Here is a 20,657-nt window from a genome sequence, read left to right as displayed (position 1 = left end):
TAGTCTCATTACTAACCTGTACCCCTGTATATAGTCTCATTACTAACCTGTACCCCTGTATATAGTCTCATTACTAACCTGTACCCCTGTATATAGTCTCATTACTAACCTGTACCCTGTATATAGCCTCATTACTAACCTGTACCCCTGTATATAGTCTCATTACTAACCTGTACCCCTGTATATAGTCTCATTACTAACCTGTACCCCTGTATATAGTCTCATTACTAACCTGTACCCCTGTATATAGTCTCATTACTAACCTGTACCCTGTATATAGTCTCATTACTAACCTGTACCCCTGTATATAGTCTCATTACTAACCTGTACCCCTGTATATAGTCTCATTACTAACCTGTACCCCTGTATATAGTCTCATTACTAACCTGTACCCCTGTATATAGTCTCATTACTAACCTGTACCCTGTATATAGTCTCATTACTAACCTGTACCCTGTATATAGTCTCATTACTAACCTGTACCCCTGTATATAGTCTCATTACTAACCTGTACCCCTGTATATAGTCTCATTACTAACCTGTACCCCTGTATATAGTCTCATTACTAACCTGTACCCTGTATATAGTCTCATTACTAACCTGTACCCCTGTTTACAGCCTCATTATTGTTATTTTATTGTTACTTATTTTATTATTTATTTTTAAACTTTAGTTTATTCAGGAATGTTGTTGTTAACTCTATTTTCTTAACTGCGTTTGTCGGTTAGTAAGTATTTCACGGTTAAGGTGTAAACGGTTGTGTTGGCCGACAAAATACCATTTGAATACCATTTGAAAGGCGGATAATCTCTAGGAACCAGGGTTGTCTGGCCCAACGGGGAGCCACCAAAATCAACAGTGGACCCTCTCCACGGTGGCCTGAATCAGATCCATAGAGCAGGGTCCGAGGCCACTGATAGGCCATCCGCTCCCAACGGAGCGCTCAGATCCCTTTATTGAGAAGGGCAGACTGCAATGCGGGTTTTCTTGCGATTCTTTACATGTACAGGACCAGTCATAAGTTCGGACACCAACTCATTCCAGGGTGTTTCTTCACTCGGTACTATTTTCTACATTGTAGAGTAATAGTGACGACATCAACACTATGAAATAACACACATGGACTCATGTAGTAAACCAAAAATGTTTGAACCAAATTTAAATATATTTGAGAATCTTCAAAGTAGCCACCCTTTGCCTTGATGACCGCTTTGCACACTCTTGGCATTCTCTCAACCAGCTTCAAGAGGTAGTCACCTGAATGCATTTCAATTAACAGGTATGACTTGTTAAAAAGTTTATTTGTGGAATTTCTTTCCTTAATATGTTTTAGCCAATCAGTTGTGTTGTGACAAGGTAGGGTGGTATACAGAAGATATCCCTATTTGGTAAAAGTTCATGTCCATATTATGGCAAGAACAGCTCAAATAAGCACAGAGAAACAACAGTCCAACACCCTGAGGACTGGGATGTTTTATCGATCCAACACCTGAGGACTGGGATGTTTTATTGATTCAACACCCTGAGGACTGGGATGTTTTATTGATTCAACACCCTGAGGACTGGGATGTTTTATCGATTCAACACCCTGAGGACTGGGATGTTTTATCGATCCAACACCCTGATGACTGGGATGTTTTCGTATCCAACACCCCGAGGACTGGGATGTTTTATCGATCCAACGCCCTGATGACTGGGATGTTTTCGTATCCAACACCCCGAGGACTGGGATGTTTTATCGATCCAACACCCCGAGGACTGGGATGTTTTATCGATCCAACACCCCGAGGACTGGGATGTTTTACCGATTCCAACACCCCGAGGACTGGGATGTTTTACCGATTCCAACGCCCCGAGGACTGGGATGTTTTACCGATTCCAACGCCCCGAGGACTGGGATGTTTTATCGATCCAACACCCCGAGGACTGGGATGTTTTATCGATCCAACACCCCGAGGACTGTGTCTGAACGTGGTGAAGGAACGGTGCGTTCTGATGCCCGGCCCATACTAGGATTGGGGACCTTGGCAACCGGTAACTTGCCACCCCCATTGACCGAGCCACTTGAGAGCACTGTTGCCACAGTAAATATTTGGGGGTGGAGAGCTCCGAGCCAAACAATCTTGTTGGCAAAACTGGCTCATCACAAATTTATCCGCCTGTCCCTCTCAGGAATCCTGAGAAGAGGCACTGTTTTATTCAGAAGCACCGTGCTAGGAGTAGCCTCCTTGTTAGCCTCTTGATCGAAGTAGATCGGCACTCATTTGCTAATTCTTTATTAAGCACTCACTCGCTAAATCTCAATCACTCAGAGCCCATCCCAGCGGAGGAGAGAGAAGAGGGGCAGGAGGGGATGGTGAGAGTTTCTGCCTTCCATTGGACCTGAGGGAGCTGCTGCCTAGCGTCAAGGTCTGGTCTGATTGGATGCTTGGACACCCCAACCAATGGAATCCACCACCTTGCCGTATAGAGTAAGTACACACACACACACACACACACACACACACACACACACACACACACACACACACACACACACACACACACACACACACACACACACACACACACACACACGATGAGCTCTTTTTTTTCCCTGTTTGTTGACTGGGTGGGTGGAATTGGCACTCACTTTCAAACGTAATAGACTTTAATTTAAAAGATTCTGAGGCACACACACACTGACACACACACACACTCTGACACACACACACACACTGACACACACACCTGACTGGCACACACACTCTGCTCTCTCCCCATGTAGCTGTAGTCTTGATGTGTGGCGAGCCTGGCAGACCTGTGTAATGCGTTGGCGCGTGTCGACCACGGCGAGGCGCCACTGTACAAGGCAGACGGGGACGGAGGCGAGGGGGATGAGGAGCTCCGCCTGCTGCTATTGGAGGAGGACAGGCTACTGGCCGGCTTCGTCCCCGCTGCTCGCTGCCCCCCACAGGAACCCTGCTACGTAGACTGCACCGGGGATACAGTGAGTTTATCCACCATACACACACACAATCACAAACCGTATCAGTAGACCAATATTCTCCCCCCCCTTTCTCCCTCTCCCCTTTTTCTCCCTCTCCCCACCTTTCTCCCCCCTTTTCTCCCTCTCCCCCTTTCTCCCTCTCCCCCCACCTTTCTCCCCCCTTTCTCCCTCTCCCCCCTTTTCTCCCTCTCCCACCTTTCTCCCCCTTTTCTCCCTCTCCCCCCTTTCTCCCTCTCTCCTCCTTTTCTCCCTCTCTCCCCTTTTCTCCCTCTCTCCCCCCTTTTTCCCTCTCCCCCTTTTCTCCCTCTCCCTTTTCTCCCTCACCCCTTCTCTCCTCTCACCCTTCTCTCCCTCTCTCCCCCTTCTCTCCCTCTCCCCTCTTCTCTCCCTCTCCTCCCCCTTCTCTCCCTCTCCTCCCCTTCTCTCTCCCTCCCCCTTCTCTCCCTCTCCTCCCCTTCTCTCCCTCTCTACCCCCCTTCTCTCCCTCTCCTCCCCTTCTCTCCTCTCTCTAGGCAATAGCTGCTGACTGTAAAAGGGTAACAGTATTGAAGTATTTCCTGGAGGCTCTGTGTGGACAGGAAGAACCTCTCCTGGCTTTTAAAGGAGGGAAGTACGTCTCCATGGCAACCTCTCCCAACCCGGGTCGCCCGGCGACGCACGCAGCAGACAGGACTCGCAGACAGAGAGAGAGGTGTGTCCGTTAAACAGCTGATTCAACCGCGTTTTAATGCTGAACCTCACAACATTGATTTCCATGTAAATGGTCAGTTATCATATAGCAACTAGTCACCTTCATGAAGACCTTGGTTAGCTAAGTCGTGTGTGTGTGTGTGTGTGTGTGTGTGTGTGTGTGTGTGTGTGTGTGTGTGTGTGTGTGTGTGTGTGTGTGTGTGTGTGTGTGTGTGTGTGTGTGTGTGTGTGTGTGTGTGTGTGTGTGTGTGTGTGTGTGTGTGTGTGTGTGTGTGTGTGTGTGTGTGTGATTGTGAGTGCGATTGTTTGTGTGTGTGTGTGTGTGATTGTTTGTGTGTGTGATTGTGTGATTGTTTGTGTGTGTGATTGTGTCTCAGTTTTGTAACACGTCCTTCCTTCCGTTGCTGTGTCGCAGAGTGATGACGTCATCGTGGAGGCGGAGTCGTCTGTGTCGGACGGTGATGATGGCAGTGAGGACGACATCCGAGAGCTCCGGCCAGACGCAGCGCCCCTCACCAACAAACTGGCTGAGCAGCAGAGACGCAGGGACAAGATACAGGTAATACACACTATATATACACTACACTATATACACACTATATACACACTACACTATATACACACTATATATACACTATATACACACTACACTATATACACACTATATACAAACTATATACACACTACACTATATACACACTATATATACACTATATACACACTACACTATATACACACTACACTATATACACACTATATACACACTACACTATATACACACTATATACACACTATATACACACTATATACACACTACACTATATATACACTACACTATATACACACTATATATACACTACACTATATACACACTACACTATATACACACTACACTATATACACACACTATATACACACTACACTATATACACACACTATATACACACTACACTATATACACACTATATATACACTACACTATATACACACTATATACACACTACACTATATACACACTATATACACACTACACTATATACACACTATATACACACTATATATACACTATATATACACTACACTATATACACACTACATACACACTATATACACACTATATACACACTACACTACATACACACTACACTATATACACACACTATATACACACTATATATACACTACACTATATACACACTATATACACACTACACTATATACACACTATATACACACTACACTATATATACACTACACTATATATACACTACACTATATATACACTACACTATATACACACTATATACACACTATATACACACTATATACACACTATATACACACTACACTATATACACACTATATACACACTATATATACACTATATATACACTACACTATATACACACTATATACACACTATATATACACTACACTATATACACACTATATACACACTATATACACACTATATATACACTACACTATATACACACTATATACACACTATATATACACTATATATACACTACACTATATACACACTACATACACACTATATACACACTATATACACACTATATATACACTATATATACACTACACTATATACACACTATATACACACTATATACACACTATATATACACTACACTATATACACACTATATACACACTATATACACACTATATACACACTATATATACACTACACTATATACACACTATATACACACTATATATACACTATATATACACACTATATACACACTATATACACACTATATACACACTATATATACACTATATATACACTACACTATATACACACTACACTATATACACACTATATACACTACACTACATACACACTACACTATATACACACACTATATACACACTACACTATATACACACTACACTATATACACACTACACTATAGACACACTACACTATATACACACTATATACACACTACACTACATACACACTACACTATACACACTACACTATATACACACTACACTATATACACACTACACTATATACACACTATATACACACTACACTATATACACACTATATACACACTACACTATATACACACTACACTATATACACACACTATATACACACTACACTATATATACACACTATATACACACACTATATACACACACTATATACACACACTATATACACACTACACTATATACACACACTATATACACACTACACTATATACACACACTACACTATATACACACACTATACACACACTATATACACACTACACTATATACACACACTATATACACACTATATACACACACTATACACACACTATATACACACTACACTATATACACACACTATATACACACAGGGACTAGATACAGGTAACACACACTATATACACACTACACTAGAAACACTATACACACACTACACTGTATACACACACTATATACACACTACACTATATACAAACTATATACACACTACACTATATACACACTACACTATATACACACTACACTATATACACACTACACTATATACACACTATATACAAACTATATACACACTACACTATATACACACTATATACACACTACACTATATACACACTACACTATATACACACTATATACACACTACACTAGAAACACTATACACACACGACACTATATACACACACTATATACACACTACACTATATACACACTATACACACACTACACTATATACACACTATACACACACTACACTATATACACACTATATACACACAACACTATATATACACACTATATACACACACTATATACACACTACACAAGAAACACAATACACACTGTATACACACAGGACTAGATACAGGTAACACACACTATATACACACACTATATACACACTACACTATATACACACTACACTATATACACACTATACACACACTATAAACACACAGGGACTAGATACAGGTAACACACACTATATACACACACTATATACACACTACACTATATACACACTATACACACACTATATACACACTATACACACACAGGGACTAGATACAGGTAACACACACTATATACATTGACTCTGTACCGTAACACCCTGTATATAGCCTCCACATTGACTCTGTACCGGTACCCCTGTATATAGCCTCCACATTGACTCTGTACCGGTACCCGCTGTATATAGCCTCCACATTGACTCTGTACCGGTACCCCCTGTATATAGCCTCCACATTGACTCTGTACCGGTACCCCTGTATATAGCCTCCACATTGACTCTGTACCGGTACCCGCTGTATATAGCCTCCACATTGACTCTGTACTGTAACACCCTGTATATAGCCTCCACATTGACTCTGTACTGTAATACCCTGTATATAGCCTCCACATTGACTCTGTACCGGTACCCCTATATATAGCCTCCACATTGACTCTGTACCGGTACCCCCTATATATAGCCTCCATATTGACTCTGTACCGGTACCCCTATATATAGCCTCCACATTGACTCTGTACCGGTACCCCTATATAGCCTCCACATTGACTCTGTACCGTAACACCCTGTATATAGCCTCCACATTGACTCTGTACCGTAACACCCTGTATATAGCCTCCACATTGACTCTGTACCGGTACCCCCTATATATAGCCTCCACATTGACTCTGTACCGTAACACCCTGTATATAGCCTCCACATTGACTCTGTACCGTAACACCCTGTATATAGCCTCCACATTGACTCTGTACTGTAATACCCTGTATATAGCCTCCACATTGACTCTGTACCGGTACCCCTATATATAGCCTCCACATTGACTCTGTACCGGTACCCCTATATATAGCCTCCATATTGACTCTGTACTGGTACCCCCTGTATATAGCCTTCACATTGACTCTGTACCGTAATACCCTGTATATAGTCTCCACATTGACTTTGTACCGTAATACCCTGTATATAGCCTCCACATTGACTCTGTACCGTAATACCCTGTATATAGCCTCCACATTGACTCTGTACCGTAATCCCTGTATATAGCCTCCACATTGACTCTGTACCGTAATACCCTGTATATAGCCTCCACATTGACTCTGTACCGTAATACCCTGTATATAGCCTCCACATTGACTCTGTACCGTAATACCCTGTATATAGCCCCACAGAGACTCTGTACCGGTACCCCCTGTATATAGCCTCCACATTGACTCTGTACCAGTACCCCTGTATATAGCCTCCACATTGACTCTGTACCAGTACCCCTGTATATAGCCTCCACATTGACTCTGTACCGGTACCCCTGTATATAGCCTCCACATTGACTCTGTACCGGTACCCCTGTATATAGCCTCCACACTGACTCTGTACCGTAATACCCTGTATATAGCCTCCACATTGACTCTGTACCGGTACCCCTGTATATAGTCTCCACATTGACTCTGTACCGTAATACCCTGTATATAGCCTCCACATTGACTCTGTACCGTAATACCCTGTATATAGCCTCCACATTGACTCTGTACCGTAATACCCTGTATATAGTCTCCACATTGACTTTGTACCGTAATACCCTGTATATAGCCTCCACATTGACTCTGTACCGTAATACCCTGTATATAGCCTCCACATTGACTCTGTACCGTAATACCCTGTATATAGCCTCCACATTGACTCTGTACCGTAATACCCTGTATATAGCCTCCACATTGACTCTGTACCGTAATACCCTGTATATAGCCTCCACATTGACTCTGTACCGTAATACCCTGTATATAGCCTCCACATTGACTCTGTACCGTAATACCCTGTATATAGCCTCCACATTGACTCTGTACCGTAATACCCTGTATATAGCCTACACATTGACTCTGTACCGTAATACCCTGTATATAGCCTACACATTGACTCTGTACCGTAATACCCTGTATATAGCCTCCACATTGACTCTGTACCGTAATACCCTGTATATAGCCTCCACATTGACTCTGTACCGTAATACCCTGTATATAGCCTCCACATTGACTCTGTACCGTAATACCCTGTATATAGCCTCCACATTGACTCTGTACCGTAATACCCTGTATATAGCCTCCACATTGACTCTGTACCGTAATACCCTGTATATAGCCTCCACATTGACTCTGTACCGTAATACCCTGTATATAGCCTCCACATTGACTCTGTACCGTAATACCCTGTATATAGCCTCCACATTGACTCTGTACCGTAATACCCTGTATATAGCCTCCACATTGACTCTGTACCGTAATACCCTGTATATAGCCTCCACATTGACTCTGTACCGTAATACCCTGTGTATAGCCTCCACATTGACTCTGTACCGTAATACCCTGTATATAGCCTCCACATTGACTCTGTACCGTAATACCCTGTATATAGCCTCCACATTGACTCTGTACCGTAATACCCTGTATATAGCCTCCACATTGACTCTGTACCGTAATACCCTGTATATAGTCTCCACATTGACTCTGTACCGTAATACTCTGTATATAGCCTCCACATTGACTCTGTACCGTAACACCCTGTATATAGCCTCCACATTGTCTCTGTACCGTAATACCCTGTATATAGCCTCCACATTGACTCTGTACCGTAACACCCTGTATATAGCCTCCACATTGACTCTGTACCGTAATACCCTGTATATAGTCTCACTATTGTTATTTCACTGCTGTTCTTTAATTACTTGTTACTTTTATTTCTTATTCTGTTTTACATTTTTTAACTGTTGTTGTTGGTTTGGGGCTCGTAAGTAAGCATTTCACTGTAAGGTCTACTACACCTGTTGTATTCAGCATTTCACTGTGAGGTCTTCTACACCTGTTGTATTCAGCATTTCACTGTAAGGTCTACTACACCTGTTGTATTCAGCATTTCACTGTGAGGTCTACTACACCTGTTGTATTCAGCATTTCACTGTGAGGTCTACTACACCTGTTGTATTCAGCATTTCACTGTAAGGTCTACTACACCTGTTGTATTCAGCATTTCACTGTAAGGTCTACTACACCTGTTGTATTCATCATTTCACTCTAAGTTCTACTACACCTGTTGTATTCAGCATTTCACTGTAAGGTCTACTACACCTGTTGTATTCAGCATTTCACTGTAAGGTCTACTACACCTGTTGTATTCAGCATTTCACTGTAAGGTCTACTACACCTGTTGTATTCACCATTTCACTGTAAGGTCTACTACACCTGTTGTATTCAGCATTTCACTGTAAGGTCTACTACACCTGTTGTATTCAGCATTTCACTGTAAGGTCTACTACACCTGTTGTATTCAGCATTTCACTGTGAGTTCTACTACACCTGTTGTATTCAGCATTTCACTGTGAGGTCTACTACACCTGTTGTATTCAGCATTTCACTGTAAGGTCTACTACACCTGTTGTATTCAGCATTTCACTGTGAGGTCTACTACACCTGTTGTATTCAGCATTTCACTGTGAGGTCTACTACACCTGTTGTATTCAGCATTTCACTGTGAGGTCTACTACACCTGTTGTATTCAGCATTTCACTGTGAGGTCTACTACACCTGTTGTATTCAGCATTTCACTGTAAGGTCTACTACACCTGTTGTATTCATCATTTCACTGTAAGGTCTACTACACCTGTTGTATTCAGCATTTCACTGTAAGGTCTACTACACCTGTTGTATTCAGCATTTCACTGTGAGGTCTACTACACCTGTTGTATTCAGCATTTCACTGTAAGGTCTACTACACCTGTTGTATTCAGCATTTCACTGTAAGGTCTACTACACCTGTTGTATTCAGCATTTCACTGTGAGGTCTACTACACCTGTTGTATTCAGCATTTCACTGTGAGGTCTACTACACCTGTTGTATTCAGCATTTCACTGTGAGGTCTACTACACCTGTTGTATTCAGCATTTCACTGTAAGGTCTACTACACCTGTTGTATTCAGCATTTCACTGTAAGGTCTACTACACCTGTTGTATTCAGCATTTCACTCTAAGGTCTACTACACCTGTTGTATTCAGCATTTCACTCTAAGGTCTACTACACCTGTTGTATTCAGCATTTCACTGTAAGGTCTACTACACCTGTTGTATTCAGCATTTCACTGTAAGGTCTACTACACCTGTTGTATTCAGCATTTCACTGTAAGGTCTACTACACCTGTTGTATTCGGGCGCACGTGACAAATAAACTTTGATTTGATTTTGATTTGTAACGCGTGCGTGTGCGTGTGTGTGTGTTCCCTCCGTCCAGGCGGTGTTACAGACGTGTGGTCAGTTGGAGTTGGAGGTCCGTCCTCTTTTCCTGGTCCCCGACACCAACGGTTTCATCGACCACCTCACCGGCCTCAAGACGCTGCTTCAGTCTGGGACCTACATTGTGGTGGTGCCCCTCATAGGTAACTACCACACACTAACAAACATACAGTGAATTCATCGACCACCTCACCGGCCTCAAGACGCTGCTTCAGTCTGGGACCTACATTGTGGTGGTGCCCCTCATCGGTAACTACCACACACTAACAAACATACAGTGAATTCATCGACCACCTCACCGGCCTCAAGACGCTGCTTCAGTCTGGGACCTACATTGTGGTGGTGCCCCTCATCGGTAACTACCACACAGTGAATTCAAAACACTTCAGCGACTTAAGAAAGTATTCACACCCCTTGACTTTGATTAAATGTAGATTTGTTTTTTGTGTCGCTGACCTACACACAATACACCAATAATGTCACGGTGGGATTCTGTTTGTAGAAATGTTTACAAAATTAATTAAAAGTGAAAAGTTGAGTCAATATATATTCAACCCTTTTGTTAGGGCAAGTCTAAATAAGTTAACGTGTTTAAAGTCACATAATAATTATAAATCACTATTATTGCACTCTCAGTGTCCAAAAATAGTGGTTAGCTGTTGAACGACACATATAATTATCTGTAAGGTCTCTCAGTCGAGCAGTGAATTTCAAACACAGATTCAACCACAAAGAGCAGGGAGGTTTTCCAATGCCTCGCAAAGAAGGGCACCTATTGGTGAAATTAGGTAAACGTTTTAAAAAGCAGACATTGAATATCCCTTTGAACATGGTGAAGTTATTAATTTCACTTTGGATGGTGTATCAATAAACCCAGATCACTACAAAGATACAGGCGTCCTTCCTAACTCAGTTGCCGGAGAGGAAAGAAACCGCTCAGGAATTTCACCATGAGGCCAATGGTGATTTTTTAAATAGTTAAGAGTTTAATGGCTGTGACGTGTGATCTGAGGATGCATCAAGAACAGTGTAGTTACTCCACAATAGTAACATATTTGACAGAGTAAGAAGAAAGCCTGTACTGAATAAAAATATTCCAAAACATCCTGTTTTCAACAAGGCACTAAAAGTAATACTGCAACAAAAATCGGGCAAAGAAATTAACTTTATGTCCCGAATACAACGTGTTGTGTTTGGGGCAAACACAACACATCACTGAGTACCACTCTTCATATTTTCAAGCATGGTGGTGGCTGCATCATGTTATGGGTATGCTTGTCATTGGTAAGGACTAGGGAGTTTGTTTTTTAAGATAAAAAAAACGGAATAGAGCGAAGCACAGGCAAAAAACCCTGGTTCAGTCTGCTTTCCAACAGACACTGAGAGACATTCACCTTACATCAGGACAATAGCCTCAAACAGAAGGACAAATATACACTGGGCGGCAGGTAGCCTAGTGGTTAGAGTGTAGGGACGGTAGGTAGCCTAGTGGTTAGAGTGTAGGGACGGTAGGTAGCCTAGTGGTTAGAGTGTAGGGACGGTAGGTAGCCTAGTGGTTAGAGTGTAGGGACGGTAGGTAGCCTAGTGGTTAGAGTGTAGAGGAGGTAGGTAGCCTAGTGGTTAGAGTGTAGGGGGTAGGTAGCCTAGTGGTTAGAGTGTAGGGGGTAGGTAGCCTAGTGGTTAGAGTGTCGGGGGGTAGCTAGTGGTTAGAGTGTAGGGGTAGGTAGCCTGGTGGTTAGAGTGTAGGGGCGGCAGGTAGCCTAGTGGTTAGAGTGTAGGGGGGCGGCAGGTAGCCTAGTGGTTAGAGAGGTAGCCTAAACTACTCTACCCTAGCCTGGCCTATCCTACTCTACCCTGGCCTATCCGACTCTACCCTAGCCTAGCCGACCCGAGCCTAGCCGACCCTACCCAAGCCGACCCTACCCAAGCCTGGCCGACTGTACCCTACCCAAGCCTGGCCGACTACCCTACCCTGGCCGACCCTACCTACCCTGGCCGACCCTACCCAAGCCTGGCCGACCCTACCCTACCCAAGCCTAACCTGCCCTAGCCTAGCCTGATTACTTTACAACTTTTCTGAGTAATGTTGACTGTTTATTTCCTTTTTGTTTGTCTATTCCACTTTCTTTGGCAACGTAAACATGTGTTTCCCGAGTGAGAGAGACAGTTAGGCAGCCATCAATATCAGGTTTTAGGTGTTCGGGGAATGGTTAGTTCTGACTGTAGATGTCTTTGCCCTCTTCTCTCTCTCTTCCTCATTTCTCTCTTCTCTCCCTTCCTCATTTCTCTCTTCTCTCTCTTCCTCATTTCTCTCTTCTCATTCCTCATTTCTCCCTCTCTCCCTTCCTAATTTCTCCTTCTCTCTCCCTTCCTCATTTCTCTCTTCTCTCCCCCTCTTCTCTCCCTCCCCTTCTCCAGTGATAACAGAGTTGGATGGTCTGGCAAAAGGGCAGGAGAGCTGCGATGGCTCTGGCAGTGGGCGTGGTGGCAGTGGTTGTCGTGGAAACGCCGGTGGTGGTGGACCGACCCACGCCCGGTCGGTCCAGGAGAAGGCTAAGGTTGCCGTGGCGTTTCTGGAGCGAGGGTTCGAGGCCAGGAGCCCTGTCTCAGAGCGCTGACCAGCAGAGGAAGTCAACTGGAGTCTATCGCCTTCCGCAGCGAAGACACCTCCGGACAACAGGTGTGTGTGTGACGTGTATATGAGACGTGTGTCCAAGTGCCCCAGGTCCTCTGTCACGTATTTGACAGTCTCTTTCCGCCTCCAGGGAAACAATGATGATGTCATCTTGTCCTGCTGTCTCCACTACTGCAAAGATGAGGCTAAGAGCTTGATGCCTGCACAGACAAGTAGCTGTCTCCTTCCACCAACACACTCATGCTGCACATGTTGCACAATCTGTCTATACTATATTTATTCTACCTTTACTCCTCCCTCCGTCTCTCATACCTCCCCTCCTCCCTCCGTCTCTCATACCTCCCCTCCTCCCTCCGTCTCTCATACCTCCCTCTGTCTCTCATACCTCCCCTCCTCCCTCCGTCTCTCATACCTCCCTCTGTCTCTCATATACCCCCTCCTCCCTCTGTCTCTCATACCTCCCCTCCTCCCTCCGTCTCTCATACCCCCCTCCTCCCTCCGTCTCTCATACCCCCCTCCTCCCTCTGTCTCTCATACCCCCCTCCTCCTCTGTCTCTCATACCCCCTCCTCCCTCCGTCTCTCATACCTCCCCTCCTCCCTCCGTCTCTCATACCTCCCCTCCTCCCTCTGTCTCTCATACCCCCCCCCTCCTCCCTCTGTCTCTCATACCTCCCCTCCTCCCTCTGTCTCTCATACCTCCCCTCCTCCCTCTGTCTCTCATAAGTCTCTCATACCCCCTCCTCCCTCTGTCTCTCATACCTCCCCTCCTCCCCTCTGTCTCTCATACCCTCCCTCTGTCTCTCATACCTCCCTCCTCCCTCCGTCTCTCATACCTCCCCTCCTCCCTGTCTCTCATACCCTCCCTCTCTCTCATACCTCCCCTCCTCCCTCTGTCTCTCATACCCCCACTCCCTCCGTCTCTCATACCTCCCCTCCTCCCTGTCTCTCATACCTCCCCTCCTCCCTGTCTCTCATACCTCCCCTCCTCCCTCTGTCTCTCATACCCTCCCTCTGTCTCTCATACCTCCCCTCCTCCCTGTCTCTCATACCTCCCCCTCCTCCTCTGTCTCTCATACCCTCCTCTGTCTCTCATACCTCCCCTCCTCCCTCTGTCTCTCATACCCTCCCTCTGTCTCTCATACCTCCCCTCCTCCCTCTGTCTCTCATACCTCCCCTCCTCCCTGTCTCTCATACCTCCCCTCCTCCTCTGTCTCTCATACCCTCCCTCTGTCTCTCATACCTCCCCTCCTCCTCTGTCTCTCATACCCTCCCTCTGTCTCTCATACCTCCCCTCCTCCCTCTGTCTCTCATACCCTCCCTCTGTCTCTCATACCTCCCCTCCTCCCTCTGTCTCTCATACCCCCCTCCTCCCTCCGTCTCTCATACCCCCCTCCTCCCTCCGTCTCTCATACCTCCCCTCCTCCCTCCGTCTCTCATATCTCCCCTCCTCCCTCTGTCTCTCATATCTCCCCTCCTCCCTCTGTCTCTCATACCTCCCCTCCTCCCTGTCTCTCATACCTCCCCTCCTCCCTGTCTCTCATACCTCCCCTCCTCCCTCCGTCTCTCATACCTCCCCCTCCTCCCTGTCTCTCATACCTCCCCTCCTCCCTCTGTCTCTCATACCCTCCCTCTGTCTCTCATACCTCCCCTCCTCCCTCTGTCTCTCATACCTCCCCTCCTCCCTCCGTCTCTCATATCTCCGCTCCTCCCTCTGTCTCTCATACCCCCCTCCTCCCTCCCTCCGTCTCTCATACCTCCTCCTCCCTCTGTCTCTCATACCTCCCCTCCTCCTCTGTCTCTCATACCCCCCTCCTCCCTCTGTCTCTCATACCTCCCCTCCTCCCTCTGTCTCTCATACCTCCCCTCCTCCCTCTGTCTCTCATACCCCCTCCTCCCTCTGTCTCTAATACCCCCTCCTCCCTCTGTCTCTCATACCCCCTCCTCCTCTGTCTCTAATACCTCCCCTCCTCCCTCTGTCTCTCATACCCCCTCCTCCCTCCGTCTCTCATACCCCCCTCCTCCCTCCGTCTCTCATACCTCCCCTTCTCCCTCCGTCTCTCATACCTCCCCTCCTCCCTGTCTCTCATACCCCCCCTCCTCCCTCCGTCTCTCATACCTCCCCTCCTCCCTCTGTCTCTAATACCTCCCCTCCTCCCTCTGTCTCTCATACCTCCCCTCCTCCCTCTGTCTCTCATACCCCCTCCTCCCTCTGTCTCTCATACCTCCCCTCCTCCCTCTGTCTCTCATACCCCCCTCCTCCCTCTGTCTCTCATACCCCCCTCCTCCCTCTGTCTCTCCTACCCCCCCTCCTCCCTCTGTCTCTCATACCTCCCCTCCTCCCTCTGTCTCTCATACCTCCCCTCCGTCTCCCCTCCTCCGTCTCTCATACCTCCCTCCTCCCTCCGTCTCTCATATCTCCCCTCCTCTGTCTCTCATACCCCCCTCCCTCCTCCCTCCGTCTCTCATACCTCCCCTCCTCCCTCCGTCTCTCATACCTCCCCTCCTCCCTCTGTCTCTCATACCTCCCCTCCTCCCTCTGTCTCTCATACCCCCTCCTCCTCTGTCTCTCATACCTCCCTCCTCCCTCTGTCTCTCATACCTCCCCTCCTCCCTCTGTCTCTCATACCCCCTCCTCCCTCTGTCTCTCATACCCCCTCCTCCCTCTGTCTCTCATACCTCCCCTCCTCCCTCTGTCTCTCATACCTCCCCTCTGTCTCCCCTCCTCCGTCTCTCATACCTCCCCTCCTCCCTCCGTCTCTCATATCTCCCCTCCTCTGTCTCTCATACCCCCTCCGTCTCCCCTCCTCCCTCCGTCTCTCATACCTCCCCTCCTCCCTCCGTCTCTCATATCTCCCCTCCTCTGTCTCTCATACCTCCCCTCCTCCCTGTCTCTCATACCTCCCCTCCTCCCTCTGTCTCTCATACCCTCCCTCTGTCTCTCATACCTCCCCTCCTCCCTCTGTCTCTCATACCCTCCCTCTGTCTCTCATACCTCCCCTCCTCCCTCTGTCTCTCATACCCTCCCTCTGTCTCTCATACCTCCCCTCCTCCCTCTGTCTCTCATACCCCCTCCTCCCTCCGTCTCTCATACCCCCTCCTCCTCCGTCTCTCATACCTCCCCTCCTCCCTCCGTCTCTCATATCTCCCCTCCTCCCTCTGTCTCTCATATCTCCCCTCCTCCCTCTGTCTCTCATACCTCCCCTCCTCCCTGTCTCTCATACCTCCTCCTCCTGTCTCTCATACCTCCCCTCCTCCCTCCGTCTCTCATACCTCCCTCCTCCCTGTCTCTCATACCTCCTCCTCCCTCTGTCTCTCATACCCTCCCTCTGTCTCTCATACCTCCCCTCCTCCCTCTGTCTCTCATACCTCCCCTCCTCCCTCCGTCTCTCATATCTCCACTCCTCCCTCTGTCTCTCATACCCCCCTCCTCCCTCCGTCTCTCATACCTCCCTCCTCCCTCTGTCTCTCATACCTCCCCTCCTCCTCTGTCTCTCATACCCCCTCCTCCCTCTGTCTCTCATACCTCCCCCTCCTCCCTCTGTCTCTCATACCTCCCCTCCTCCCTCTGTCTCTCATACCCCCTCCTCCCTCTGTCTCTAATACCCCCTCCTCCCTCTGTCTCTCATACCCCCTCCTCCCTCTGTCTCTAATACCTCCCCTCCTCCCTCTGTCTCTCATGCCCCCTCCTCCCTCCTCCGTCTCTCTAATACCCCCTCCTCCCTCCGTCTCTCATACCTCCCTTCTCCCTCCGTCTCATACCTCCCCTCCTCCCTGTCTCTCATACCCCCCCTCCTCCCTCCGTCTCTCATACCTCCCCTCCTCCCTCTGTCTCTAATACCTCCCCTCCTCCCTCTGTCTCTCATACCTCCCCTCCTCCCTCTGTCTCTCATACCCCCCTCCTCCCTCTGTCTCTCATACCTCCCCTCCTCCCTCTGTCTCTCATACCCCCTCCTCCCTCTGTCTCTCATACCCCCTCCTCCTCTGTCTCTCATACCCCCTCCTCCCTCTGTCTCTCATACCTCCCCTCCTCCCTCTGTCTCTCATACCTCCCCTCCGTCTCCCCTCCTCCGTCTCTCATACCTCCCCTCCTCCCTCCGTCTCTCATATCTCCCCTCCTCTGTCTCTCATACCCCCCTCCCTCCTCCCTCCGTCTCTCATACCTCCCCTCCTCCCTCCGTCTCTCATACCTCCCCTCCTCCCTCTGTCTCTCATCCCTCCTCCTCTGTCTCTCATACCCCCTCCTCCCTCTGTCTCTCATACCTCCCCTCCTCCCTCTGTCTCTCATACCTCCCTCCTCCCTCTGTCTCTCATACCCCCTCCTCCCTCTGTCTCTCATACCCCCCTCCTCCCTCTGTCTCTCATACCTCCCCTCCTCCCTCTGTCTCTCATACCTCCCCTCTGTCTCCCCTCCTCCGTCTCTCATACCTCCCCTCCTCCCTCCGTCTCTCATATCTCCCCTCCTCTGTCTCTCATACCCCCTCCGTCTCCCCTCCTCCCTCCGTCTCTCATACCTCCCCTCCTCCCTCCGTCTCTCATATCTCCCCTCCTCTGTCTCTCATACCCCCCCTCCGTCTCCCCTCCTCCCTCCGTCTCTCATATCTCCCCTCCTCTGTCTTCCTTCCTCTCTCCCAGACGGTCCGGTGCGTTTGCGTCGGGAGGTGGTTCTCCTGACAGATGACCGTAACCTGCGTGTCAAAGCCCTGACCAGGAATGTGCCGGTCAGAGACATCCCCGCATTCCTCACCTGGGCCAAAGTGGGCTGAACCGGGTCACACACAGACCACGCCCAGAGCACCCAGACAACCAATCAACTGCTGATAACCGCTGGCCACCTCCCACACCACCTTGGAGTGGAGAAGGAGAATATACACTAATGCAGAAGAGAAGACTGTTGGGGGGAGAGAGAGACGAAGGAGAAACTCATTTTTTTTGTTGGTGGAAAAGCTCAAATGAAAACTTTTTTAAAAAGCTTCTTTTTTGGGGGGGAGGAGTGGAATGAGTTGAATTGTCTGAGAGCTTTTTTCTCCTCTCGTTGTGGTGAGGTAGGTGTGTGTGTGTTAACTGCTTCTCTCAGAGGGAAGTAGGAGGGAGGACAGGAGCAGGGAGAGATGCAGGAAGAACTGCAGAAGAGAGAGAGAGCGAGAGAGGAGGTGTGTGTGTTATTAACTGGCTCTCCATTCCAGCCCTTCATAACTTCTGCAGTGTGTTCACAAGGCCAGCAGCAGTATTTACCTCTGTGGAAACAACAGAGCAGAGAAGGAAGAGGGAGAGAGAGAGAGAGAGAGGTTAGGGCTGAGGAGGAAGGCCGTAGCCTGACTGAAGACTTATCACTGGCTGTGTGATTTGTCTGTTTAACTGACATCTTGTCTGTAACCTCAGAGCAGCACAGAGAGAGGCCCTGTAGTGGCAAGGAGGGCGGCTGTGGTGATGGGTTACCAGGTTCTGGTGTATTAGATAGGGGATTGGTACCCCCGCCTTAATCTCCTTGACGCGGAGCCACGCGCTCAGCCTCGGATGGCCAGGATGTGGTTTGCATCCCAGTTGCCCAGCAACAGTGTTGGTGATGTTGGTGCCCCCAGCAGCTTGATGGTGACGGAGTCATTTCCAAGTTGGGGTTTCTATAAAGGAGCAGCTTTAAAAAAAAAAATCAAAAGACGAAGAAAATAGACTTTTTCTGATTTAGCATTGTGGTTGTGGCGGTGTGTTTTAGTTGGTATCCATTGTGTGTGTGTGTGTGTGTGTGTGTGTGTACACGTGTGTGTGTGTGTGTGTGTGTGTACACGTGTGTGTGTGTGTGTGTACACGTGTGTGTGTGTGTGTGTGTGTGTGTGTGTGTGTGTGTGTGTGTGTGTGTGTGTGTGTGTGTGTGTGTGTGTGTGTGTGTGTGTGTGTGTGTGTGTGTGTGTGTGTGTGTGTGTGTGTGTGTGTGTGTGTGATGTTTATGCTCTCCAGAAGAGCTCGTCTTTCTGCTTCCATTTTTTTCCACCCACAAACCGTTTAGGTTTGATTTAAAGTTTTTTAACAAGTCAAATAAGATTTGAATGATTTATTTCATCATATAATTGAGTTTGTTTCTCTTGGGTTTTTACCACCACCTGTGGGGTAAACTCAACAGCTTGTTCAGCTTCTATTCATGATCTATTTTTCTTCACATTGAATACAGAACTCCGCTGATCTGAGTGAACATATCTAGACATGTTCAGTAACATGCGTGTGCGTAACAGGATTTCTCGTTACTGGTAATTGGCTGATTTTTTCCCCACTCCCTAAAAAATCAAACAAGGTAAGGCGATAAGTATAATTTGCCTCGGCCAAATTGTCCGGAAGAATCCCATTTGCAAAAGATTGTTGTTGTTGTTGTTGTTGATGGAAATACATTTATCCGGTCTTGCTTATCGGCCTGTAGGTAAATGTGCATAATTAAGTGGAATTAAATTGTCGCGTTCCTTTTTCCCAGTCGTCCTGTCTTCCCACGGCATACAGAGACCTGAACATCACCTGTCAGACAGAGCTGCTGAGACTCTGGTTCAGCTCGTTGCTGGACTGACTTTTATAAGCCCAGTTATTATTACGCAACAATTCTACATGCAATCGCGTGTTAACAGTTTTGATTGCCACAATTTTTTTTACTTTTTTTAAATGACCTATTTTTATTTCTCAACTGGTCTTATTGAAGTGCGCCTCCAATTTGAGTGCATATGTAACGGTCAGCAGTCTATCAGCGCCTCACCCACCACCTGGCAATGTGAGCTGGAGGCAATGTGCATTTTGAAAACAGTGCTTTCACAACACTTGACTTTTTTTTTCCACATTCTGTTCTTAAAAGCCTGAATATAAAATGGATTTGATTTTGTGTCACTGATCTACACACAATACGCCCATAATGACATCACAATACGGCCATAATGACATCACAATACGCCCATAATGACATCACAATACGGCCATAATGACATCACAATACGCCCATAATGACATCACAATACCCCATAATGACATCACAATACGCCCATAATGACATCACAATACGCCCATAATGACATCACAATAC

General features: G+C 46.9%; 1 pseudogene; it reads left to right on the top strand.

Annotated features, from left to right (window-relative positions):
- LOC124027702 overlaps positions 1-18,656 on the top strand; it is a 31,752-nt pseudogene extending 13,096 nt beyond the window's left edge.
- The last annotated feature ends 2,001 nt before the right edge of the window (positions 18,657-20,657 follow it).

The sequence above is a fragment of the Oncorhynchus gorbuscha genome, unplaced genomic scaffold, assembly GCF_021184085.1.
Source record: "Oncorhynchus gorbuscha isolate QuinsamMale2020 ecotype Even-year unplaced genomic scaffold, OgorEven_v1.0 Un_scaffold_3493, whole genome shotgun sequence".
In the NCBI taxonomy this organism is placed as follows: Eukaryota; Metazoa; Chordata; class Actinopteri; order Salmoniformes; family Salmonidae; genus Oncorhynchus; species Oncorhynchus gorbuscha.
This window is presented reverse-complemented; position numbering and strand designations above follow the sequence as displayed.